We start from the raw sequence: 26,999 nt of genomic DNA, 5'->3' as shown, positions 1-26,999 counted from the left end.
ATTGCAACGTTTTATATTCTTTATAAATCATTAATTTTAATGTAGATGATATTGCGAAGAGCATCTTTTAATTTAATAAGCATCATCGAATTTGATGAACATTTCACAACTTTTTCCAGAATAAAAATCGAAACACGATCGATTACAGTTAAGATGGTAGGTACACAACGGGCCCTTGCCTTGTAGACATGACTTTACATCGATTAGGTACAGTTATCCGTTAGAAAAACGTTTCGTTATCTTCGGACCAGTCCACCCACGGTAGGCTCGACCCAGTCAACCGTGTTTGTGCACTTGTCTCTATCGAGAGAAAATTTATTTGATTATATTTCCAACATTTACTGACTTAGGTACAACTACTCTGAATCATATTCTTTTAATTTTAAATGAAAAGTGTCTAAGCTAATATTTTTCAAGTTTTTACTAGCTTATACGTTTACTTGTGGATATTTCTAGAATATATTACTAATCGTAAGCCGTAGTGGCAGATATTACTATACACCCGGTTTCTGCCACATCGAAATTTTCGTGTAGATAAGTTGTCAAAAACTTTCCACATTGTTAAAAATCATAATTCTGCCAATGAAAGCTAATTATAAGAACACAACTCTATCGTTTAAGGAATCAAAGCAATTTCGGCTTTCAGAGGCGCAGTCAAACCAGACGAATATGATACGTACACATCTGCCGAGAAGGATCCGGTTTTGGGACTACATTTTGCACTTAAGACCTCTCAAGGCTATCTGCATAGGTAGGAAAAAAATGGCGTCATTTCATACCCGATTCTATAGACCGAATGGTAAACAGTCGAGGTCACCCTAAGCACGTCATTACGGATCCTCCCGATCCATTACCGGTGCTTTTAGGTACCACAAGCACCGATCACCGTCCTGGTCGAACCCGTCGCTTGCGACGAAGGGCTCGACGAGTGAATTAACCCATAGACACAGCCCACTGAGTTTCTCGCCGGATCTTCTCAATGAGTCGCGTTTCTGATACGGTGGTAGATTCTACGAAGCACTGCTCTTGCTACGGCCAGTGTTAGCAACACTCCCGGTTAGGGCCCCGTGAGCTCACCTACACGTCAAGGAGAAGCTGAAATAGCCTTCTCGAGACTATCAGCATAGGCAGGAAAAAAAATACGAAGACCTTATAAAAGCCACGAACGTAAGAAATATGGGACATGTGGTACTTGGAACCCAAAAAAATGACTTTTTTTCATTCTCCAAATGGCATTTCGTACGCGTGCCGAGAGAACCATTAAAAGACTTGTTGTTTGCAGCTGCACATCTGTTTTTTTTTGTTACACTACACTCCAAATGTATCCTGTTTGAATACTTTGTCTTGTGGCCTTTGAAGTATACTGCATCTACGTTCAACGGACACGTGTTCTCTAGATCAATTGTTAACAATTGATGGGAAATGGCACGTTTCAAAGCAGGGTTGTTGAAGAATATAATATTAATATCAACTAAGAACCTGTTTAAATTTTCATGTATTGTGATCATCATGCATACTTTATATTCGTTGTACTATATTTAGAAAGTAACTTTGTTGGATGTAATGTTGAACAAGAATCCTTCAAAAAGTTAATAAGAAACATTGAAGCGTTGACGTAATCTAATTAGGTGACGTCATTTGTGCGTACTAGTGTAAATATCGCAATGCGCAATTTTACTGTATCGATTACATAGAACAAGCCTTTCTCCTTGTTAAATGTCAAACCGCTAAGATAAAATAATTTGAGTTAAGTTGATTTTTCTTGATTGAACTGATTTGTTATTTAAATTGAAATTTCTCCTTAATTAGTTGTGAAGCGATATATATTACAGTGATAACGTATTTGCTTTAACGACTTACGTAAAATTTTGACCTTTTTTTTTTAAATATTACTTACGTGGTACGTCTAATATGTGTTCAAGTTCTATTGTAGTTTATTATAGTGAAGAGGTTCCATTTCCATAGCAGCAATGTCCTCACGTATTTTCTTATATAGCTTATAATTTATTTTCAGTGCTGGTGGCAGGGCACCTTGTGACTCTAATGGTCAAGTTGCGTATCAAGGGAAGGTATGTTCACACTATGTTGACTATTGACTTTGATAGTCGTTTAACTATGATAGGTACTAAGAAAATGACTTTAATTTGTTAAGACCTCTTTATTTGTTTTTGTGTATACAGCCCAAAAAAAAAACCGTTAAGTTAATAATATTTTTTGGCTCACTAATTTGATATGGAGATGACAATATATACGATTCTGGTCTGGTATCTGGTATATCGTACAGTAGATCCGCATTGTGCCTTTTAATGAGCACGTTGATGTTTATATTTTATAAGCAGGCGACACAATAGTGGTCGAACGAGATACGTGCAGTTAGTTCCTCATGGATAGTAGAAACACGAAGGTCACTGCCTACATAGCTTGTGGCGCGTAAAACGAAATGTATCAGTGTATTTAGATCGATAGAAGCCAATTAAATACCGGCCGCTGCTTGAATTTAATAAAAGCGCCTTTGTCGACCGGACATATCGTTTCTTTCTAATTTTATATTGTTTATAAACTGTTAGGTACACCGAACGTTTATTATGGGCACGATAAAATTTAAGGAAGTGCGCATGTTCTATTAATTAGTTCTGGATTCAATTATTATTTATAGAGGGTATAGCAAAACGCAAATTAGCATGTCTTCGTTTGCCAGTGGTGTCATGTAATTTAGACATAGACTAAATAGTTGAGCGGTGTGATTAACATCTAAACCCTGTACACTGATACCCTCCTCCTCGCGTCGTTTCCTCACCGCTGAGGGTCGTGACCATCATATTTCGACAGGATTTTACACCTTGTAATGTCCCTCCAGCGCCTCCAATCATTGGCCGCATGAAGGGCTCCGTAGAATGGGGTCTCTAGTGTGGTGCGGATTTGATCGAACCAACTTGTCAGACTGCGCTCTCTTTCCCTCGACCTTCCCTGTCAAATAGTCTCTCTAAGCTTCTGAACCGAGAGCTCGTCTAACAATTTACAGGGAGTTTTATTCAGAAAGAGTCGTCGTGGTCTAAACGGTAAGACGTTCGATACCTCGTATCGAGCGATGCGACTAAGTTCAGGCAAGGCTTTGGTCAAGGATCTTACGTGAGATCTGCAGACCCAAGATGTGATTAGCATAATACCCATGATCTGGATGAATAGTGACCTTGTGTATACGTACCTGTAAAGTCCCGCAGAATCACTACATAGTATAAAACAAAGTCGCTTTCTCTGTCCCTATATCTGTCTGTCCCTATGTATGCTTAAATCTTTAAAACTACGCAACGGATTTTGATGCGTTTTTTTTAATAGATAGAGTGATTGAAGGGGAAGGTTTATATGTATAATAAAATCCATTAAATAGTGGAGAAATCAATAATAAATTACAGTTTCCGAAGCGAAGCGAGGGCGGGTCGCTAGTATTTCATAAAAAAAAAAACACTTTTCCTAATTTACATCTACCTCGATTTCAAGATAGGATGATATTGTACTCAGGTAGTTACAGTTAACGACTGCATCAAACTAGGATAGCTTCAAACAAATCAGTGGCCAGTTCGCGTATTGAATGGTATATGAATCATTTAGTCTGCAAATTCGTATAGTAAACAAACATGGCTGACTGAATACGTGAATCATCCGAGCTTGGCAAAATCCTCGCGCGCTCTGCAGACGCGGATCAAATGGTGTATGTAATAATTTACGCTAAATATAGATAGATCAATGAAGCAACCTGTTTGGGCAAAATTAATCGATTTTTTATTTATTTTTTGTTACATTTATTCAAACGTGCTAATGTTATTATGTTTTTATCTTATTTTATTTCAAGATTTTTTTACTACTGACACAGAACATTAAAATATGTTTTTTCATTTAAATATAAGGAACGTCGATTTATTTAATCTTAAATAGGGTAAAATGTTCATTTAAGATTTAAAACGAGCAGCGAGTAATGCAGTTTTGACCTGTTTCGTTCATTTATTGTTTTTCTTTTTCTTTCTATAAACCGAATGACGAGATTAAATAGAAGAACTTTTTTTTAAAAACCGACAAAAAATATGGACCGTTGAAACTAACAAATTCTATCAGACTCTATTTTCAATAGAATGACCCGGGAAATTGTCTCTGTACACAATCCGTAATACTTCGTAGTGATTTTGTTTATAATTTTGTCTGATAAAAAATGACATATGAAGCAGCCAAACGCGCGTGGGATTTTTTTTTATAAAAACTACCCACGCACCATAGACGCCGAAAACACCCAACACTCCGGTTCACCGGTTCAATGAACCTTGGAAGATGTCGACTTATATTGTAATCTAGAAGCATGTGCGAGGTACCTACTTATTTGCAGAGGCCCTCAAAGTTGGTCATAATTCTCTAGTAAGCTGAAGTCACGAATTAAAATTTTATTATATTGTTTTGATATAAGAGATAACTGCATTCAAAGAAAATAAAAGGATCAAGTTAGGTATTGGTTTGCCTCGTCTTTTGTGGAGCGAAAGCCGAATAGCTTTGAAGGCACAATATAAGTCCTGCCAGTCAATTTAAGACAAAATTGAAATCTAACTAACTTAGAGGTAAAACGCTAAACTCCGATATGACAGAATTATGCAAAATAAACGTTCATAATACCAGACAAGAAATAAACACAAAGAGCCTTTTTTAAATGTCATAATATGTGTCCCGTGTGTGTATTCTTCAATACATAGTACGACTCAGGCGAGTCAGTACGGTCAACGTTTAGTCACAGACACAGTGGATGCACACATCATTACTTAGAATTGTTCGGACATAGACAAGCGGGTGCCAGGGCCGTTTAAAACAATACACGTTTGGAAAGCATGCCCGTACATAATTGTTGAATTAATGGCTTTATACACGAAGAAGTTTTGTACGTTGGCGTTGGGCGCGTTGAGAGACCGATTTGTGATGAAATTTACAAAAGTTTTAGATGCGTTTGACGCATGCGGATTTATAAGTTGTTACTATTGTGGACTGAGAATTCACGATTTTAATTTTCATATAATGCAAGTTCCATCGACATCGATATTAGATTTTTGCGATTCGACGATATATCTTCTATCTATATATATAAAAATAAATAAAAATGAATTGCTGTTCGTTAGTCTCGCTAAAGCTCGAGAACGGCTGGACCGATTTTTTTTTTTTTTTTTTTTTTCCACAGGAGAAAATCGCCGGATCCCCACCCGCGCGGCAGGTGGGGTATGTGGGAGTTGAACCTCACTAAAAACTCCTGCCGCTCACAACCGGCGCCCTACCTCGGACCGGGCCGGAGCCCAGTCGGGGCTATTGAAACGGCGGGACAGGGTTGACGCAGAGCACATTACATCCATCCCACCGTCCCACGGACGCCGGACCGGTGGCCGCCAGCGAAACGACCACCGGTTCCCTCGTTCAGCGGGCCGAGAGCCCGCTTTGATGGCGCCGCGTTACACCTTCCCCCAGAGCGGTCGGGGGAACGCGGTCTACCATCACCCGGCTTCCTATTGCGGGTGAGCGTGCAGAGCACGCCACCCCTCGTCTGGGTCCCTCCCCGCACAAAACGGGTGGGACCCCTAGCTCTTAGGGGGCCAGGTCACGGATACGACCCCGGTCCCGACCCCCTGCTCGGCGGCGGCGGGTTTCTGCGTAGTGAGGAGAGCTTTCCCTCACTCGCCCCGCCGCCTCCTTCTGCGAGATGGTGCACTCGCAGAAGTCGAGCATAGCCTTCCATGACTCATCGCTGCCAAGCATCGACGCCACGACGCCAGGCAGCGACAAGTCAGGTCCTATCTTTGCGACCAGGACACGGCGCTGCACCTCCCAAGCGGGGCAGACAGCGAGCGTATGCTCCGCCGTGTCCAGGTCGTGTCCACAATGGTGACACCTCGTCGTCGGCTCAGCCCCTATCCGGCGCAGGTACTTCCCGAAGCATCCGTGCCCGGTCAGCACCTGCACCAGACGAAAGGTGAGACGTCCCTCGCCACGATTCACCCAGTCATCAAAGACCGGGTAAACCGCCTCGACGGTCCGTAGCCCCCACGTGGGGTTGGCCAATCGCCTCGACCACGACTCGAGCACGGACCGCCGAGAATGGGCCTTCCGCGCCCGCAGCTCACTCTCGGGGACACGCGCCACGCCCCGAGCACGAAGCTCGCTGCGCCACCGATAGTCGGCAGCGAGCGACTCCGCCTCCAGCTCCCATGGCGGCGTCCCCGCCAAAACACACGCCGCCTCGAAGGAGACGGTGCGATATCCGCGGATGACCCTGATGGCAACGGTGCGCTGCGGCCGGCGCAAGAACCGAGCCATAGTGGCCCGGTTGCGCGGCTCAGCCCACACAGGTGCACCGTACAGGGCCATCGATCGCACCACCCCCGCGTAGAGACGGCGCACAACCTGATCCGGTCCCCCAATATTCGGGAGCAGCCGGCTCAAAGAACCGGCCGTCCCCATCAATCGGGGGACCAGCTCCGCAAAGTGAGCACGAAAGGCCCACCGGCTGTCCAACACGAGGCCGAGGTACTTCAACTGCACCCCGACCCCTATCCGGACGCCTCCAACCACGATGTGGGTGTCAACGGGTGGCGCCCTCCGCGGCCCGTGAAACCACAGAGCCTCGGATTTATTGAGCGCCACGTCGAGACCCAGCCTCCTTATCCTTCCGACGACGAGGGCCACTCCCGCTGTGGCGAGACGGGCAGACTCCCTAAAATCATCCCCCCGGGCCACGACCAACGTGTCGTCCGCGTAACAAATAACGCGGAGGCCCGGGAGGAGGGCGCCCCTCAGCACCCAGTCGTACCCGATATTCCACAAGAGGGGGCCGAGAACCGACCCCTGCGGAACACCACGCACGACCGGAAAACGATGAAGGGTCCCACCGTACCCGGTACATACGACCGACCTGGCCCCCAAATAGGACCCAACCAGCCGGCGGAGGTAGAGGGGCACTCCATGCCTCTCCAGTGCCCCCCCTATCACGGTCCAGGGCAGAGTGTTAAATGCGTTGGCGATGTCAAGAGACACCGCCAGCGCCACCCCACCCCGAGAAACGGCCTCGTCCGAGAGGGACCGCACGCGAAGAATTGCATCCACGGTCGAACGGCCCTCCCGGAAGCCGTACTGCTCCGCCGACAGGTCAGGCCCCACCCCGACCAGGTGCCGAACGATGCGGGCAGCCAGAATACGTTCCAGCAATTTTCCCGCCTCGTCCAGCAGCACGATAGGACGATACCCGGCGGCTGTATCCACCGGGCGCCCCTCCTTCCTCAACAACACAAGTCTACCCGTCCGCCAGAGCGACGGAAACCGTCCCGACTCCAAGCAGCCATTATATAGCTCAAGGAGCCGGTCCCCCAGGGCACCGAGGGCCAAGGCCAATACCCGGCCGTGGACTCCGTCCGGGCCGGGGGCCGTGTCTTTCGCAGTCATCTTGACAACGGCCACCCGGAGCTCTGCCTCGGTAATACGAGGCACCTCAGCAGGAGCTTGGCCGTCGACGGTGTCAGACGGCCCGCCCATAGCGGGAGGGACAAAACCCTCCCGCTCCTGCGGGAACAACGCCGAAACGATGTCCCGCAGCTGCTGGGGCTGGAGACGCTCAGTCATAGAGGGGGCCCACGGGCGCAACTTGCCGCGTACCAATTTGTATGGGCTCCCCCACGGATCCGCTTCGAGCGCCTCCAAGAGTCTCTCCATGTTCTGCTCCTTGGCCCGCCTGATGGCCAGCCGCAGGGCGTCCTTCGCAGCGCGATATTCGCGGTGCAGCCGAGCTTCCTCCTCCGCGAACGCGACGGGCTCGTCGGGCCGCAGGCGGCGGCGACGGCGGTGTCTAGTGCACCGGCGGCTCGCCCGAATGGAGACCGCACGCAGTCTTGCAATTTCGGGCGACCACCAGGGCGACTGTCGCCGTCCAGAGTGCCGAGAGGCGACCCGGGGCATCGAGGCATCACATATGCGGTGCATCGCGCCCCGGAACCATTCGGCCTCGGTTTCCACATCGACAGGTTGTGGGCGCTTGGGCGCCCACGCCGCCACCATAGAGGCCTCCACCAGGAGCTCCCTGTTCAGGAGCTTCAGTGCCCACCTAGGGAATGACCGGGATGCACTCTGCGGGGGGTCAACCCCGCGGGCACCTGCAGCCGGCGTCGGCGCAGGGGCAGAAAGATCGTACCGGATATACCGGTGATCGGACAACGATTCCGCCCCCACCACCACTCTCCAGCCGAGGATGCGCCGCGCGACGGGCGAGCTCGCGAACGTCAAGTCCACGATAGACTCGCCCGTCCACCGCACGCAAGTCGCGATCGAGCCCCTATTAACGATACAGAGACCGACCGCGACCGCCCACTCCTCCAGCAGCCTACCACGAGCGTCCGTGAATGGGGAACCCCAAGCGACAGACTTCGCATTGAAGTCCCCCGCCAGTATCACTGAACGGGGAGCGAGGTGACGAGCGATCACCTCTAGCCCGTCCAGGAACCGCTCGAACTCGACGGTAGGCCGATTCGGAGAAAAGTACACCCCGATCACGACGATATTTTCTAACTGTACCGCGACGATCCCGGGGCCCCTGGTCACCATCGCCAGGGGGGGGACCATCGCGGTTCTTCTGATATGTATGGCCGCCAAGCCATCAACGTCCCCAAACCAACAGTCATCCGCTGGGGGAACGAAGTATGGCTCGGCGACCACAGCCACGTCAATTGACCACTCCGCCATGGTCTGGAGCAACATGTCCTGAGCCCCAGCGGAGTGGTTCAAGTTTCCCTGCAGGAAGCGATAGGTGTGATCCATTAAGACTGAACCACATCCATCGCTCCCTCCCCTACTCCATTGCCCCCGCTATCGGGCGCGAACGCCTCAGCGGGGGACAAAGTGCCGGCCGGTGCTCCCCCGGCCAACCGCTTCTTTTGACGCCGCTTAGCTTGGCGGCGCCGATTTCGTTCAGCATTCTTGCTGGCCGGAGGGCAGGCCTTGCCCCCGGCCCGGTGGTCAGCCTTGCGCCCGGCCGCCGCACATAATAAGCAGTGCGGCGCAGCCGAGCACACGGCCGCCTTGTGTCCCGGCTGACCACAGCGAAAGCACAATCCGCTGCGGTCAACGGCACTCGCGCATTTAGCAAGGCAGTGCCCAGTGCTGAAGCATCTGAGGCACCGCCAGGCGCGTGGTTCGAGAAGGCGCACGCGGGCCGCTATCCAGCCCACGCGCAACCTGCCCGGTTCCCCCGACGGTCTCCCGGGCGGAGGAGCAGCCAAGGAGGTGGCCGCCTCTACCGGGCAACGCACCCAAACAGAGCCAGCCCCGGTATAACCGAGGCGCAGCTCGCCTACGGTTATACTCTCCAGGGCGCAGTTGCCCCGGGCGGCAATAGCCGCCGCCACCTCATCCTTAGTGGTGCAGTCGTCCAGGCCGGTCACTCTCAATTCAGCCATTTTGACCGGCCTGTGCACTCGAACCTCCTCCTCAGGCAGAACCGTACGGAGCTTCGCCGCCAGACGCTCCGCGATGCCGGAACTATCGGCACCGGGACACTCTAGTAGCTTGGCCCCATTGGCCGTCAGCCTACAGCGGAGGCCCTCCCCCGCCCCGATCTCGTCCAGATCAATAGCCGCGCACGCCCGGGAGACTACATCTCCGTATGACACGCCCTTGGCCTCGGCGGCCGGCAGCAGCGTTAAGACCACTGCCGCCGACCGCGGCGCGCGCGTCGACTTCTTCTTCGTCTTCTTTTTCTTGGCGGCCACAGGCGCTCGACCCTGTTGGGGAGCAGCCTGAGACGCCGCAGTGGCCGGTGCTCCACCCACTTGGGGAGCTGTCGGTACGGCCCTCTTGGCACCCCGCCGGGCCACCACATTCCACCCCTCGTCCATGTTAGACGGGGGCGGGGGCAGCGGACGGGGTTGAGGCGCTTGCGATGTGCACTTCGCGTTAGCGCCGCCCCCCCGCTTGGCTCTGTCTCGCCCCGGGCCCGCCCTAGTAGCTGGAGCCTGTACGGGGGTGGAGCGGGTCACTGCAGCACCCGACACCGCGGCATGTGTAGACGCAGGCCGTTCAGCGTCACCAGCGACAATACGTTTCGCTTCGAGAGCCGCCAGCCCGCCACCCAGCCTTTCCATTACAGCCTGGACGGTGCGATCGATAATCTCGTCCAGGCTGTAGCAATTCGGTTCCGGCAGGCCCAAGATCCGTGGCCCCGCGGATCCCTGCTGCCGCTCGACGGCCGTCGCCTCCCTAGACCGCGGCGACGGGAGACGCGAACGCCGCTGTACCGCGCGCGATGGTGGCAGCACGGGCCACGGGTCGCCAGCCGCCGCTGAGGGACAGGGACCCCGAGGGACCCCGGAGACCAGCGGCGACACCGCCGGCACAGATGCCGGAGGAGTCCGCGACCCAGCGGCACGCGGCAACGCGGGCGACGACCTCGTCGCGGCTACCCGCTTGGTAGCAGCAACCTTGCCATCGGGCCGCTGCTGCGCCTGTAGCTGTGCTCGGAGCCCCAAATTCTCCGCCATCAGCTGCACCACCTGGTCATTGGCGGAAGCAACCGAAGGCAGAACCTTCGAGACTCGCGAGACGACTTCCCGCAGCCTGCGGCCAGCAGCTTTGGTTTTGGCACTGGTCGCCGCATACGACTTGACGGTCCTCATGGCCCTGCCTATGACCAAGGCAGGGTCCCGAAGACCGCCCTCCTCCTCTTCTGTCGTCCGCCCGTCCAGCGAGGCGACAGACATCGACGCCGATGACGGCGCCGGTGACGGTGCGCCCTTCCCCCGAGCGGGTCTCCCTTTAGGGGGCGGCATCTCCTCCGCGGCAGAGGCCGAATCGGAGACTACCACCACTTTCTCCGGTGGGGCATCCGTGTCAGAGGACGACGTTAGCCCCCCCTTCCCTTCGCGGGAAGAAACTCCCCTCGATTTCCTCTTCCGCCTGACTTTCCCTTTCGGGCCAGCCGCCTCGCAGTCGCTGACGAGCGCAGAGCGCGTCGAGCCAGCGCTGGCACACCTCGGTTCGACGGGTTTTCCGCTGCCCGTCGCACAGCCCCCTTCATCGTGGCATGCTTTGCCCCCCCCCCAGAATACGTGGGGCAGCATGCTCCCACCGAAGTGGAAGCACGGAGGGATTCTCCACCTAGAGTGGTACCCTCCTGGGGTAATGTTTTTTGTAAGTTTGCCATCATTCATTTCGTTCCTTTGTTATTTAACCAGGGGTCGGTCCCCTGGGACGGCCCTCACGACTGGACACCCTCCAGCCACTCATCCCATCACCGGGCACGTCACAGGCTTAGGATTAGGGCATTTTTTGTAGAGGTTTGCATCCTCGCGGCCCCTACTAGGCAGCGGCCCCCGCCCCCCACCAAGTGGGGATTACGGTATGGGACAACCCTTGGGACTAGACTCCCTCCAGCCATTCATCCCATCGTCAGGTGTCAAAAACTTGGGATTGGGGCATTTTTTATAGAGGTTCGCATCCTCACGGCTCCTGCTAGGCAGCAGCCCCCGTCCCCTACTCGGTAGGGATTGCGGTGTGCTTCTTCGAAGCCACGCCGGTAAACCGGTACCCCCCTTTGGGGGGCCTTCCCCTGTAGCCGCCAAGAGGCAGCCGGGGACATGGCAACCAGCGACCGGAAGGGAGTGCCCTCCGGTTCACTTCTCATCCACGTGGGGTCTACCATTACTGACAGACCCACACGTCTGACCACGGTGTGGCCACGCCGGCGTACCGGTACCCTCCTCTGGAGGGCCTTCCCCTTTAGCAGCCAAAAAGCTGCCGGGGACATGGCCTAGCATTCAAGACGGCTCCAGAAGGGAGCCATCTCCCGCTTCACGCACCCTTTGTCCAGCAAAGGTGGGAAAACGGGAACACGGTGTGCAGTCCTCTTTGTTCACGGCACCCCTGTGCAGACAACGCTGCTCCACGGTATCGGGGTGCACGCTTAAGCCCCACCGCCGCGACAAGGCGAGACCACGTTCGGTGGGGGCTGGACCGATTTGGCTAATTTTGGTCTTGAATTATTTGTGGAAGTCCAGAGAAGGTTTAAAAGGTAGATAAATATGAAAATGCTCGGAATTAAATAAAAATAACAATTTTGTTTTTTCTTTGATGTGTGGGGGACACACTGTCGGACGGATTCCTTTTGGTTTGTTTTAAGTTTATTTTATACAGTTTAGGTCTTTTATTTATCGATACTACAAAGTCTGCCGGGTCAGCTAGTTCTTCAATATTTTATTCGAAATACATACACAAAACGAAAGAATAAATAACAAAATTTACGATAGAATTTTTTTCGATAAAAGGCACACGTCTGTCCGAGCGGGAAGAAAGCCGCTGACAATAGAGGTAAAGTCGCGCGTAGGCTGTACAGGGGTTGAATAACAAAACAAACTGATAGCCGGGCAATCAGCAGTCGACGCACGCGCCGCGCCGAGCCGAATTGGCTGGTCATCCGTTCCAAGTGACCTTACCCGAAACGGCACAAGGTGCGTCGATGCCGAGGGAAATTAATTTGCTTTGAAATTGGGAACTTCATTGAAAATATGTAAAATTTTATATAGCTCAATTAACGAGATGAATCGTTGGACAAAACAACAAACAGAAAAACTAAACAATAACATTTGAAGATGCACTAAAACCTTAACCAAGGTTAACCAAGTGACCTTACCCAAAACGGCACAAGGTGCGTTGATGCCGAGGGAAATTGCTTTGCTTTGAAATTGGGAACTTAATTGAAAACATTATGTAAAATTTTATATAGCTTAATTAACGAGATGAATCGTAACAAAACAACAAACAAAAAAACTAAACAATAACATTTGAAGATGCACTAAGACCTTTAATCAAGGTTTTATAATTTGTTACATTACCTGATATAAATTGCTGAGAGTGCTTTTAACAGTATATATGTATAGAATAAAATTGAAAACAAAACCACGAGGGGACAGACGACAATATAAATGAATGGGATCTTAATTATATCAATTAGCGGCGACGCACAGTGGATGGATACTGGAGCGGCGAGGGGACGTGAGCCAGCGGTACTTAGCAGCGCCAATTTAGACACGGGAAAGGTCGAAAATGTGACTCACGATTCGGGATTATTTGCCAACAAATCGCTTCCTTCTACTTTCTATGTAGGTTATAGAGACATTAGACAGCTATTACAAATCTAAAAAAGACTAAGCTTCTTTATTATTGCTGTATACAGAAATAGATGGAAAAAGGCAGAGTTTAGCAGCTAGCTCGTAGCGTCGCTTGGAAGTAAGTTGTCTTCCAGTATAATAATACCAAAGTCAAAGAATAAGTTTTTGTTATTATACTAAAAATGACGTTAAACACTAATTAGGGACCATACATAATTTGATGTGCAGCCGCCATCCAGAGACGGAGATCAAAATTAGGGTAAGATAATTAACAGGAATAGCGATATAGCGATATCCCAAACATAATAAATTAAAAATTCAAAATACTATACTATTACAAAAATACAGGCAATGCAAAGCAGTGACCATTTTCTTACTCTTTTCGGCAGAAATGGAAAGGGTATTAAAGAAATTTACGAAAGAACCAAATACCAAATACGGTGATATTTTTTTACATAATTTAATCCTTGAGGAATAATATTTTAGATACAGGATAACGAAACATTTCGAAGGTCACTTACAACGAGTAAAAATGAACTTGGATCACAAAAACAAGTTTTCGGTAGGGCATTTTAAAGACGCGGCGAAATTGTAGTCAGTCACGTTGCCAAACTTGATAAAATAATCCTACACTGATGAAAGACTCGAGTTGAGATATTATCTTGAGAATAGCCATATAATGAAATCGTTTCACGTTGATTCAGCCGAATATTGATAGGAATAATCAAGAAAGTTATAAAATACGTTGATTTTTAAAACAAACAAAGTAGAAAGCCGGAAAAACGTAAGTGGTGTAAATTTCAATGGAAGTAGTTAAAGTCAGGCACTGTTCGTCCACACTTGTGTCACAGTTTTACGGCAACTAGGTGTGATGCGCCATGCACACTGCTGCACTAATATATACATTTTCCTACATAAGCTGATAGCCTTGAGAGGCTATTTCAGCGTAACCTTAACTAGTAGGTGAAATCACGGGGCTCAAACCGGAGCGATGCTAACACTGACCCTAACAAGAGCAGTGCTTCGCAGAATCTACCATTGGATCGGAAACGCGACCTACTGAGAAGATCCGGCGAGAAACTCAGTGGGCTGTGTCTATGGGTTAATATGTCTATTTCAGACATGCATGCATATCAGAGACTCAAATGGCGCCGATATTAGCTCGGCTTTTAAAATTTATGGCTAATACGCTTATTAAGGCCGTGTGTTTCGCACTGTTGAGTATTACGACGGTCCGATAACAAAAGCCTTCTCAGGCTCTTAAGTGTATTTCTTTGTTATCCACCACAACGCACTGCAAAATATGAATTTTCTAATACATCATTCAGACTTGTATTATGTAAGTTAGTTTTGTGAATTGCAATTAGGTCTGCTCTGTTTAACTCCGAAATTATCATATATTAATCGAGCCAATCTTGGAGAATGACTGCTCCGATAATGAAATTGCAGCCCAATAAAATTACGGTAACATTGGCCACAAGGCTTTATCTGAACAAAGAAAGACTACTAATATTACAAAACCACAATTAGCAATTCAATCCTGTTGAGTTCTTTGCGGTCGTTCATATCGGATCGTGGGAATGGCGAGTGTTGGCTTTGTCTTCTCGACCTCATTCCGTTCAGGTGCTCGCTTTGACTCTGCCAACATACAAGTGCCTCTTCGAACGTGCAAATGAACAAATTTTGAGCACGACACGTAACTTTCTCGTGACCCTACATACCTACTCCAATTATATTTAATGTAATCGTGTTATTCTAAGTGGAGCTATAAAACCGAATCGCTGTATCGATCGATTCAGTGTCCACAATTTACTGGTTAATTCGCTTTTCGTGTTTCAGGTACCTATTGTCGTTAAGTTCATGTTAAATGTTGTATCAGAGTCGTGACTCGCGATAGTCGAGTCTGACGTTGTATGAAAGTGAAGCATGAATGGGTCATTAGGGAAGGCTTAGATAAACGTTTCCTCCATGCAACTTTGATATATGGCACGTTACAAAATATCATTATAAATCCTAGTCATACGAAAGATATTTATACCACTTTCGACTTTAAAAACGTTTAATATAGAATACAATATACCTAAAGTGGGATTATGAATAACAAATACCATATTATTGCAATTTATTTTGTTACATAAACACAATAAATTATATGAAAAAACAATTAAAACGCATAGACCATTACATATTTAATTTGCAACGCGCGGCGGCGTCAAGAGCAAGCCAAGAATGATTAGGCAAATCTGTCTAACGTATTAAAGTGCTATTGATGCTCAATTAAAAAAAACGTGGTTTCGAAAATAATCGTAAAGAAAGCGTGACCCAGGGAGATGAAAACGAAAGGCTACAGTGTAAATGGCGAAAGGTTTTTTTCTCTGAATAAGATCTATCGGATTGATGCGAACTCCAAAACAGTACGTGAATGGAAATTAAATTAACCATCAAACAGGATACGGTCGCGTTACGATTTCATCCGTCCATGAAACTAGTTCATTTCCTAACTGTGAAGTCGTTTATATTCTCATCTCTAAGAAACTTCTCTCACATGAAGGTCGGATTATACGGAGATAGAATTTTTATAAGGTGCTGTTAGCTTTGCCTGAGTTTTAGTTTATGCTGGTAAATGCATTTTTATATTGAATCATGTGATGTAAGCAATCATACCTAGTGCGATTCAGAAAATTGATAATGTCATATATCCAATTCGTCTGTAAAACTTTAATAAAATAATATCAAAGGAAAATATGGTGATATTTTTGGATAATGATCAAATCTACCTGGTAGGACTAAAGTAAAGGTTTTTTTTATTGGTTAGATGGGTGGACGAGCTTACAGCCCACCTGGTGTTAAATGGTTACTGGAGCCCATAGGTATCTACAAGGTAAATGCGCCACCCATCTTGAGATATAAGTTCTAAGTTCTAGTCTTTTTGTGCTCTCAAAAGTGCTGTATATAAAAGCTGAAGCGGTACCCGAATTGCAGAAATTTTTAAGTATTACCCTCGTCAACTTTTCTAGTCTGAAAAATTATATTTTCATAGATAGATAATTTACAAATTATAGTTTCATTGCATACTACTCAGTGAGTATGCAATGAAACTCAGTAAGTTGTGTTTAAAGGCTATTTTCGCTAAGGGCCGTTGGAGCCATTTATTTTTCCCCCTTCTTTGATCCCTTGACTCTTCCAACCCCACTCTACATGTTGGTACACATCAAAACCACGAATTTACATAAACAACAAATAACATCAATTCACTTTCGCACAAAAAGCTGGTTTAAAACATTAATTATGGTTTAAGAAAACGCCTCAAATCGACTCATGATTGAGTAACTTCCTCTTAAACGTAAACGAATAACAAAATCATTGAATCATGCAAATACAACGTGCTTTCACCTTTTTATTTGGTGGATACGAGATAAGTTGGCTGTCAACTGTTTTAGTACACGCCGAAGCCTGGCCTAAGACTGGGCACTCACTTAACATATACGCCTACACATACTATTTACATACAAGCTGAGGAGGAGGTGAGGTATTCATATTTTATTTTTAAATGTCGAAAATTTGAACTTAAAACTTTCACTTAACTAAAATGCGTATAAGCCTATGAGAGATTCTGTAGCTATTTCTGTTAATGAAACAACCAACAATGCCAAACACAACGTAACAAACATAAACATTTTTGTAAAGGCCACCATTGCTAGTGCCATTGATAGTGAATAGTCACTACTAGATTTTTAGACATCAACAATCTGTTGTTTACCGATGAGGACTCAATGTAGTACTCGTATGAAGAAGCATATATCATTTTTATGTTTTTATAACGCCGGATCTTCTCAGAGGGTCGCGTTTCCGATCCGGTGGTAGATTCTGCGAAGCACTGCTCTTTCCAGGGCCAGTGTTTGAGCCCCGTGAGCTCATCTACACGTCAAGGCGAAGGCTGATATAGCCTCTCAAGGCTATCAGCAGAATATGTAGGAAAAAAAAAGAAAAAAAAACAACAATAAAACAAAAAGTCCGGTTGTTGTCGTATCGAGCTATGCGACCATTTCGGTGTCCAAGTTCCGCAGCCAAGTACCATTTCTTAAAAGGTAAAGAACACATGTGTAGGAGTAATAAAGGTTGATTAATTGATTGATGATTGATATGATCAGTTCTGCAAAATTTTATAAATTAGCATATTGATCGGTGGTAGGGCGTATTCTAAGCCTTTGGGGCTAGGTTTGACAATAGCTGTTCATTAATACGGTAACTGTCATACAGAACTCTAGAGACGTCGACCTCATGTCTAGGGCTGGTGGCGGCATTGTGATGTCTACGGGCTTTGATGCACCGTGAGGTCGTTCACTCATAAATGAAAAAAAAAAAATTGCCGTGTTAAATTCAGGAAATATGCTATTTTAAAGGAATATTTGAATTTCTTCATTCGATTATTTTTTAAATGTGTGTTACTTCAGAACCTTTTTCTACGTGAACCGATTTTAATGATTATATTTTTAACGAAACTAATGCTTTTGATTTAGTCCCATTTATCCCAATTTCACCAGCAGTTTTTGAGTTATCTTAAATAATGCATCCTTAATTGTCTTCAACTACATTAAAGATGTTGCCATATTATTTTTTTGAGGTTTTATGAGTTTAACGTCAAAGGCAAGATCTTCCACCGGACGGGTGATATTGCTCGGTAGATCGACGATCCGAATGTTGTTATTCGGAAATTATATATACGCAAGCTTATCTTGAAAATGTCATAAGCGATAGTCAGGCCTCTCTAGAATACCTAAGATAGGTTTTTGTTCTGTGATGCCAACCTGCCACAAGGGTGTTTTCCTTTTTTTCTAATATGTAGTAACTAAGGAAACTAATTTACCGTAACTATTAGAGCTCTTGTGGTTGTATGAAACTAATTCTATGTAATTATTTGTTATTTTATTTTTTTAGAATTTTATAGCTGTACGCATTCTCGAGTGCCCAAGGGTGACGACGCGTGACGGTCACGCGTCATCATTCAACCTCATCACGATGACAACAATATAAGCAAACGTGCCTAATACCAAACTGTATTTATTCCTTTATGATTGTATAGAGGAGATAGCTTTAGTTAGGCCACCCGAAGAAGGCGGCGCCCATGGTCACATAGCTAACACGCCCGGTTTATTGTATTGCGAATACGCCATAGTTTTGATGTATCTAACTGTCTAGAATATTCTTACTATTTCTTTTTTTCTTACTTCTATTCTACTATTCTTACTATACCTCTAATGGCTTTCACTATGAAAGAAAACCTTGGTGTATTAGATACTTAAAAAAAAACTTTGCATTGTCTGATACCAAGGCCTTGCCTGTTTTTGTCGCGTCATGCATTTTAGTGTTCTTGATGCGAGTTTTTGTAACTTCTCGTTCGCGTAAAAGTTAACTCAAATTTGTAAAGAGTTGAAACAGCGCCCCTAGCGGCAAACATAGTGGACATGATCCAACTCCATACTGAAATTTAGTTAACTTTTACGTGATCGAGAAGTTAAATAACTCGCAATAAGCACACTGTTAAATATAGGGAAGTCCGCTATATATACAGGACGTTGCTATTTCTATGTGGTCCGGTAATCGCATGTAGACAACGAGTGTGAATGAAACGAAGGCGTTCAAACACAATTATGTAATGTTTTTACGAAGAATTTTCCTGTAGCAACCTAACGTTATCTTACGTTTGATACATTGACATTTAATGAAATAATAATTTAAAAAAAAACAGTTGCAAAATAACACAATGTATTTTTAACAATATGCAAAATGTTTGTACGTTGCAAAATGTTTTGTCGTTAGCGAATTACGAAACGATATGAAACATTTTAATTAATTATATTTTTAAGTCCATTTTTGATTGATTAATTGACTTAACGGATGTAAACGTTAAATACTAATGATTTAGTTGGACATTTATTTTATGCAACATTTCTTTATTATTTTTTTGTATTACTTACATATTGAATTTTTTCGCTCGCGCATTCACCTGTGGATTACACTTTCTCTTAAGATTTGGCCCACGTTAGCCATTTAAGCGGGCGAAAACATTTTTTCTAACGTAACACAGTCATATTGAAATTCGAAATCTTTATTACAAATTATACACAAAATCCTTCTTCGTTTTTTTGTTTTTTTTTATTGCTTAGTTGGGTGGACTAGCTCACAGCCCACCTGTTGTTAAGTGGTTACTGGAGCCCATAGACATCTACAACGTAAATGCGCCACGCACCTTGAGATATAAGTTGTAAGGTCTCAGTATAGTTACAACGGCTGCCCCACCCTTCAAACCGAAACGCATTACTGCTTCACGGCAGAAATAGGCAGGGCGGTGGTACCTACTCGTGCGGACTCACAAGAGATCCTACCACTAGTAATTACGCAAATTATAATTTTGAGGGTTTCAATTTTTCTTCTTCTTTCCTTTTCTTTTTGTTCTTACTATTACATATTAAAATCTGTATCAAAAACGATTGCGTTCTTTAGAAAACGTATGCGGAGAAACTAACAAAGACCAACAGAGCGAATTTGTTATATACTACATACATATTTAGAGATTCATTTTCCTGTAATGGTCTTGAATTATATAAGATTTCTCGTATATTTTATTTTGTCTTATTGCGATAGCTTTATTTAGTTAGTTCAATTGTTACCTTATCATTTACAAGATGTATAATATTAAAACCTTTTTTGAGCACATATGTGGAAACCATTTGTTAAGAAAAAAAATCATATAGTAAATTTTTAAAATCTTCAGATTTCTTCCGCTTGGCAAATCAAATTATTAAGCCTTAAAGATGTTAAGAAGTTAAGATTGTTATATGATAACAATATATTATGCTTAACTATACATACGATAGGAACAATAATATGCAAGAACCCAATTAGTCAAAGACATTTTCTAATCAAAAACAGTTCAATTGTAATTGAATTAACATTAATTTCATAAAATAAAACACTTTAAAGTAGTATTACATAAACATAATGAAACAGGATGGTGAGCATTTGTAAGCACATACCCATCACATAACACAATAGCTCCATTGTATGGGTATTAAATTACATTTTACTAACAAAAGAATTCAAGTGCCAGTACTATCGTAAACCGATCTAAAACGGGTGTGTAAACGGTGAGCCTAGAACGAATCATCATTATCAGAGTCCCATAAACACAGCCCACTGAGTTTCTCGCCGGATCTTCTCAGTGGGTCGCGTTTCCGATCCGGTGGTAGATTCTGCGAAATACTCCTCTTGCTAGGGCCAGTGTTAGCAATACTCCGGTTTGAGCCCCGTGACCTCACCTAAATATTAGGGCACAGCTGAAATAGCCTCTCAAGGCTATCAGCATAGGTAGGAAATAAAGAAAAGAAAAAAAGCTGAATGTATTTTTTTTTCTATTTACTAACACAATTTATGAAACGCACTGTGGATGACTACAGTGGCTCCAGGTAGTATGGATGAACTCTACTCCGGTGGCGGGCGGTGCGATGGTAAAATCGAGAGTCATCTCATACCGTCAGGTATCATCTCGAATAATTCCTCAGAGCACTCCCCAAACCTACTAGTTCGGTGAATCTAGAATAACCCTTCGAGGTTACTAGAATAGGTAGAATTTTTTTTTATCAGTGTGTCATGCAATGGCCTGGAGAACGCACGTGTCGGTATTTTTAGCATTAGCGGCACCCCCGGGCTGATTACGTCATTAATACGACGTATTAGAACATCAACATCGTACGAGAACGACAATTGTAATAAATCACCGATATTTAACGTAGCAGTACCACGTGTTCACGAAAGACTTTCTCGATACACGATAAAATCAATAAAAATAAATACGCGACATTAACTTTACGTATTAAATGTGTGGGCACAAACGTTCCACGGATTTTGACGTGAACTACTGATACGTTCCGGTTTGAAAGGCAAAGCGGCCGTTATTACAAAAACAATCTACATTTAGTTAACAAGTTAATGGACAGTGATATTATGATACCTTCGATTTAAACGAGATAGAGAGCTGTTAATTGCATTACGGGCGCGCAACTCAATTGGTGGAAAATAGTTCATAGATGTCGGCATCATGCCAGGTATAACCGCGATGTTACTTGAAGAAATAAACTACCTTGCAGTATATTGCAGGATAACAATCAAACGACACCTGATGCTTAGTCATTTTTACGATGACGAACATAAAACATATTTTAAACTGTTTTTGTAACACTTTTAAAAAACCTTACCTTATTTCTCATGTTATTGAATGAACGTGTATGACTGTACGCGACAAGTAGATAATTACATAATATTTCTAGTTCTAATCTCAGTATTGAAAGTTCGATGATCCCATCACTAACGTGACGTCATACGATATCTGACTAACTTAACAGGACGCCAATTAACTGATCCAAAGTTAAGGATGTCCTTTCCCAGTTGCCTATTCATAAATTTGGATTCAAACCTCCTTTTACTAGTAGGATCGCTAAAGGACTTTGCACAAAGCTAGATTAGACTAGGGACGTTAACGAAATTTTCAAAACTGCTCCGCATCAAAATTAATTCGAACAATATATTTTATTCCAAAATATAAGGCAAATTTGTTATAAAATTTGAAATTTAAAAATGTCGTTCGTTGTTCATGATAACTGTTGAGTATTCGAAACATCGGAAATAATATAAAAAGAAGAATAAACGCCCGATTAAATCGTAAAAGTACTAATTAAAAACTAACTAAAATACGACAGGCTAAAACAGCAAAAAAATATTTTAAAAATTGTTTTCAAATTTTCCGCTGTCATCGATAAAGCCGACAATTTGTAAAACATAGCAACATTAAAATTTCAGATGAAACAGATCATTCCTTGGTACGTCGTATTATTTTATAATATTATGTGCATCTTGTAATCTGAAGGCAGTTAGTTTAGGGGTGTTTGGTCTTTGGGTTTTTCTTTTAGAGAAAACTAAAACCCAACATAAAATCCATATACACTTTAACTAAAAGTAGTGGTAAGTGGTAAGTGGTACATGGTCACTACACAAGGGGGTCGCGTATTCGAATCCCGCCAAGGGAAGATATTTGTATGATAAATATAAATTGTCTTTCCAGGGTTATGGATGTATATTAAATATATGTATGTGTATAATAAAAATCTTACATTTATTTCCGTTATCTGGTACCTGTAACACAAGTTCTTTACGAACTTACCACGGGACCAGTTAACGTGGCGTGATTGTTAGTAAATATAAAAAAAAATATTATAAAATACAATAAGTATCTTTGTTGTCTTGAATACCGCAGAGGTATGCTGTTTGGATGCAATAATTTAGTAGCTATGGAATTCAGCTATATTATTGGAATTCAGCTATATGTTTTGATGAGCACGATATAACCGAACGTAAAACTATTACGTTTTAATAGCGTCTTGACCTTTGGCATACATGACGTATGTTCGAATGTTCCTTGATGAAATGACTGTATTCTAAATTCGGTTCTACTCACCTGCTTCTTCCTGATGCCTTTCTGAAAACGTGTAAAGATCTATCGCACTAATTTTGCAGAATTCAAGAATTGCCAAGAGACGAAAAATCCAAGAGAGGAAAAAAGTCTTAAATTTATAGTTTAACAATTATCACACTTGCAATGTTCATGTTCAAGCAGAAAAAAATTATTAATTAACTATTGAATATCTAAATGAAAAATTGTTATAAAAAAAATTTTCAAGCGGATTATTGTTCATTCGTCTATTCGGTTAGTGCCAAAAAAAATTAAATTTACTATTTTCATATTTAGTATGTTTAAAAAAAAAATTGTTAAAGTGTCCAAAGTGGGCGTGGCTTGTCCAAGTCAGAGTAGGTACCCGTTTTCGGCCGTATTTTCATCCCTCTGGGAAAATTATAAATATTGATCTTACAGTTTCGGGAATCGACACTTTTTATTAGGAAATTTCCTCCTCTTTTTGAATCTTTTTTCAAATTTAAAAATCTTTATTATTTTTTGAGATATTTGCAAAAAACTAACCCCCCTTTTTTTGGTTAATTGTTAATAACTTTTACAATTTTCGAAGACTGATAAAAGTTGGTCCAAATGGCACTTGTTGACTAGTCTACATTGGATATAAACGTTTCCAGCCATCATATTGATATAAGAGTACTTCATACCAGTAACGCCTGTTTCTTAGTGTCTAGCTGCCAACGTGGAAGTGTAAATACGATCAGTGACATTATAAGCGGACAAAGGGGTCAAATGGTAACTGCCTAACATCAATCGTCTCGTTGGTGACATTCTACAAACGCCCGTAGAGTCGTCGGGTGCCATTTAACTCTGTTAATGCGGTGAGGATTGACGTATTATTATGACCGCAAAGTTCTTCGAGATCAGAAATAGTTTTAGCGTCCGCTTCACGGATGAAACGAGCCGTTTTTGTAACATCGTTCGAATGAAAATAAGAATCTGTATGTTATAGAAAGTCACATTGAAAATATTTAAGAACTCACTAAAGGTAATAAAACGTATTTCGAAGTGTGGTTGGTATTCGTTGAATTTTGCAATTTTCACAAACTATAAAATATTTGACATGTTGTTGGGTTGCTAAATAAAAACATTTGCACGATAGAAAACCGTAATTTTTCATTAGGTATTATTTGTTTCGCATTAAAAGTATGCTATCGATTGATTCATGATTGTTATGCTGTCGTTATCTAAGTGGCTGGTGTCCTTATGACAAATACCTATATCGTAATTTAATTAATACTCTGTTTGATATTGTTAATATTGTTAATCGTTAATCTTCCATGTGAGAACTAGGCTTAGATCAAATACAAATCGGTTAACAACATATCGCCAAAGTACATTTTGCGAGGTTACCAATTTAAATAAAACTTACAATCTAAAGTGCCGTGCCACCGTTAAGAGCATAATAATAATTATACTAATTATATTAAAAAGTTAAGTATGGGAAGCAAGTGAAGAGTTTTAATTTTTACACGTCAATACAAATTTCTCAGCCACAGTTCTGTTACAGACTTACATATCGACGCTTGAAAGGCAGGCAGACGTGACTAAGCGACAATGCGTGAATTTTACAGTAGACTAATTTAAAGTTGAAATACCTGAAAAAAAATCTATTTTAACGAATCCAGCTGTAGGATTGAAATGATTTTAATAGACCTAGAAATATATATTTTTTGCGCATCGAATATGGTTATTGCCTATCATTTATGTACAAAGCAGTTATTGTCGCTTAGTCACCTTTGCCTTTCAAGCGTCGATATGTTCAAAACTGCAGTATGTGTCTTTTCACAAAAACTACTTTTACGCACTAATTATTTTTATTTTTTGAATCTGTAGGTAGAAGGTTGCATGTTCAGATCACGTCGGGATCACCAGTTGTAGGTATAACGACGAAAGGAAAGATCTTCCACTTCCACCGAGCGGGTGATTTTGCTCGGTAGACTGACGATCCGAAATTTTTTGTTCGGAACTTGTATATACAAGCTTATCTTGAAAATGTCGTAAGCGAGTTTCAGGCATCTGTCAAATATCTTGCGTTGTATGATGAATACCCGCCACATTCGAAACCGCACCACGATTTCTAATAAAATTTCAATCATTCTATACCATTCGTATTTTTGTATAAAAGTTACTTTAAAAGTCACGATAGTTAGTCAGCTAAGCTAATATTATTTCAACTGTGTCATTCCCACGCCAGCAAAACAGGAAAGAAGGTAAGAAGCTTGGGATAAAAAAAATTACTGGTGGTAGGACCTCTTGTGAGTCCGCACGGGTAGGTACCACCGCCCCGCCTATTTCTGCCGTGAAGCAGTAATGCGTTTCGGTTTGAAGGGTGGGGCAGCCGTTGTGACAATACTGAGACCTTAGAACTATATCTCAAGGTGTGTGGCGCATTTACGTTGTAGATGTCTATGGGCTCCAGTAACCACTTAAGACCAGGTGGGATGTGAGCTCGTCCAAACATCTAAGCATTAAAAAAAAAAAATTATTACATAATTAAGATTTCAACTCAGCAACGAGCGTGTAGATTATGAAAACGACAATTTGTAGTAAACACAACACGGTGAGGCTTCGTTTAACAACCGGCCCACACTAACAACGCGCAGTCATTACGCGCAAACGCTAACAAGATTACGAAACAGACAACTAAAAACGTATTTATAGCCGGATGCAAAAAACCAAATGGGATTGTTATGATTCCTATCGCTTCTAGATTTCTAATTTTTATATAGCTATCGATGAATTCGGAATAATTACGGTGTGCAATGACGGGCCACGGCTTTTTCGGTCCGCTGCTTAATAGTAACGCTCATTGAACTATCATTGAAATTCAGAGGATCTTACACAACAAAACCTGACACTATCCATTCAGTTAACAAATAGAAGAGGCATCTCTATTTTTTTATTGCTTAGATGTGTGGACGAGCTCACAGCCTACCTGGTGATAAGTGGTTACTGGAGCCCATAGACATCTACAACGTAAATGCGCCACACACCTTGAGATATAAGTTCTAATGTCTCAGTATAGTTACAACGGCTGCCCCACCCTTCAAACCGAAACGCATTACTGCGTCACGGCAGCAATAGGCGGGTGGTGGTACCTACCCGTGCGGACTCACAAGAGGTCCTACCACCAGTACAAGAGGTCCTACCACCAGTACAAGAGGTCCTACCACCAGTATTTATTTGATGAGATATTAATAAATCCAATTTTTTATTAAAGGCAAGGGAAATCACGACACACCTAATGGGGAGTCGTTGTCGTCTATATTGGAGAGCATTGCCTAAATTTACGCACAACACGAACTCTATTTGCATTAGCATTTAGGTAGCGGCTTGGCTGTGCCATTGACCATGTCCGGTGACTACTATACCTTCAGGTGGACGGTATGCGCATCTGTCTACAAAGGCAATTAAAGAAACATGTGATATAATTATGATTAAGCTAAAGAATGTACATAATCCCAATACAATTTTGATTTGGATTCAGAATTAGATCAACGTACATCTCAAAGACTACTAGCATAGCAGATACTACATCTGTGACGATCCAAAAACCAGAAAGATTAGAAAGAAAGCAAAAGTGTACAAATATGCTCGTGTACACTCTTATAGCAAAATATAATAATATAGTTGTTTGATTTCTAACGAAAGTATGTTTTTATCAGATGAAAGAATGTTAAAAATTAACAAACTAGTTGCGGTGCGCAAGATGAGACATTAATCTCGGAGGGTATATACGTGGTTGAAGATTGAGCCACTAACGAAGAAATATTTCGCACCGAGACGATTTCGAGTTGTCATTGAAGTTGAAGTCGCCGTGGCCTAAAGGATAAAATATCCGGTGTATTCGTGTTGAGCGATGCACCGGTGTTCGAATCCCAGACGGGTACCAATTTTTCTAATGAAATACGTACTCAACAAATGTTCACGATTGACTTCCACGGTCAAGGAATAACATCGTGTAATAAAATTTAAACCCGCAAAATTATAATTTGCGTAATCACTGGTGGTACGACCTCTTGTGAGTCTGCACGGGTAGGTACCACCACCCTGCCTATTTCTACCGTGAAGCAGTAATGCATTTCGGTTTGAAGGGTGGGGCAGCCGTTGTAACTATACTCGAGACTTTAGAACTTATATCTCAAGGTGGGTGGCGCATTAACGTTGTACATGTCTATGGGCTCCAGTAACCACTTAACACCTGGTCGGTTGTGAGCTCGTCCACCCATCAAAAGCAATAAAAAAATAATTCAACCTAGAATCAAGGGTATACGCCGCAACGTGGAAATACGGAACACAGCAAGACC

At 43.7% G+C, this 26,999-nt stretch overlaps 3 protein-coding genes across 3 annotated transcripts in view; all 3 read right to left on the bottom strand.

The window, feature by feature from the left end:
• The window catches only part of LOC119628340 (uncharacterized), a 39,301-nt gene extending 14,537 nt beyond the window's left edge, over positions 1-24,764 (bottom strand). Inside the window, exon 1 of the mRNA XM_062671574.1 lies at positions 24,562-24,764. The gene's annotated coding sequence lies outside the window, so the exon portion shown is untranslated. The remainder of the gene's footprint in view (positions 1-24,561) is intronic.
• Positions 1-26,999, bottom strand: part of LOC692923 (anaphase promoting complex subunit 11) — a 49,681-nt gene that overhangs the window by 11,071 nt on the left and 11,611 nt on the right.
• The window catches only part of LOC134198668 (uncharacterized protein DDB_G0284459), a 45,179-nt gene that overhangs the window by 11,171 nt on the left and 7,009 nt on the right, over positions 1-26,999 (bottom strand). The gene's annotated exons all lie outside the window — the stretch shown is intronic.

This window comes from Bombyx mori, chromosome 12 (assembly GCF_030269925.1).
Source record: "Bombyx mori chromosome 12, ASM3026992v2".
In the NCBI taxonomy this organism is placed as follows: domain Eukaryota; kingdom Metazoa; phylum Arthropoda; class Insecta; order Lepidoptera; family Bombycidae; genus Bombyx; species Bombyx mori.
The sequence above is the reverse complement of the archived record's forward strand: the minus strand, read 5'-3'. Positions and strand labels throughout refer to the sequence as shown.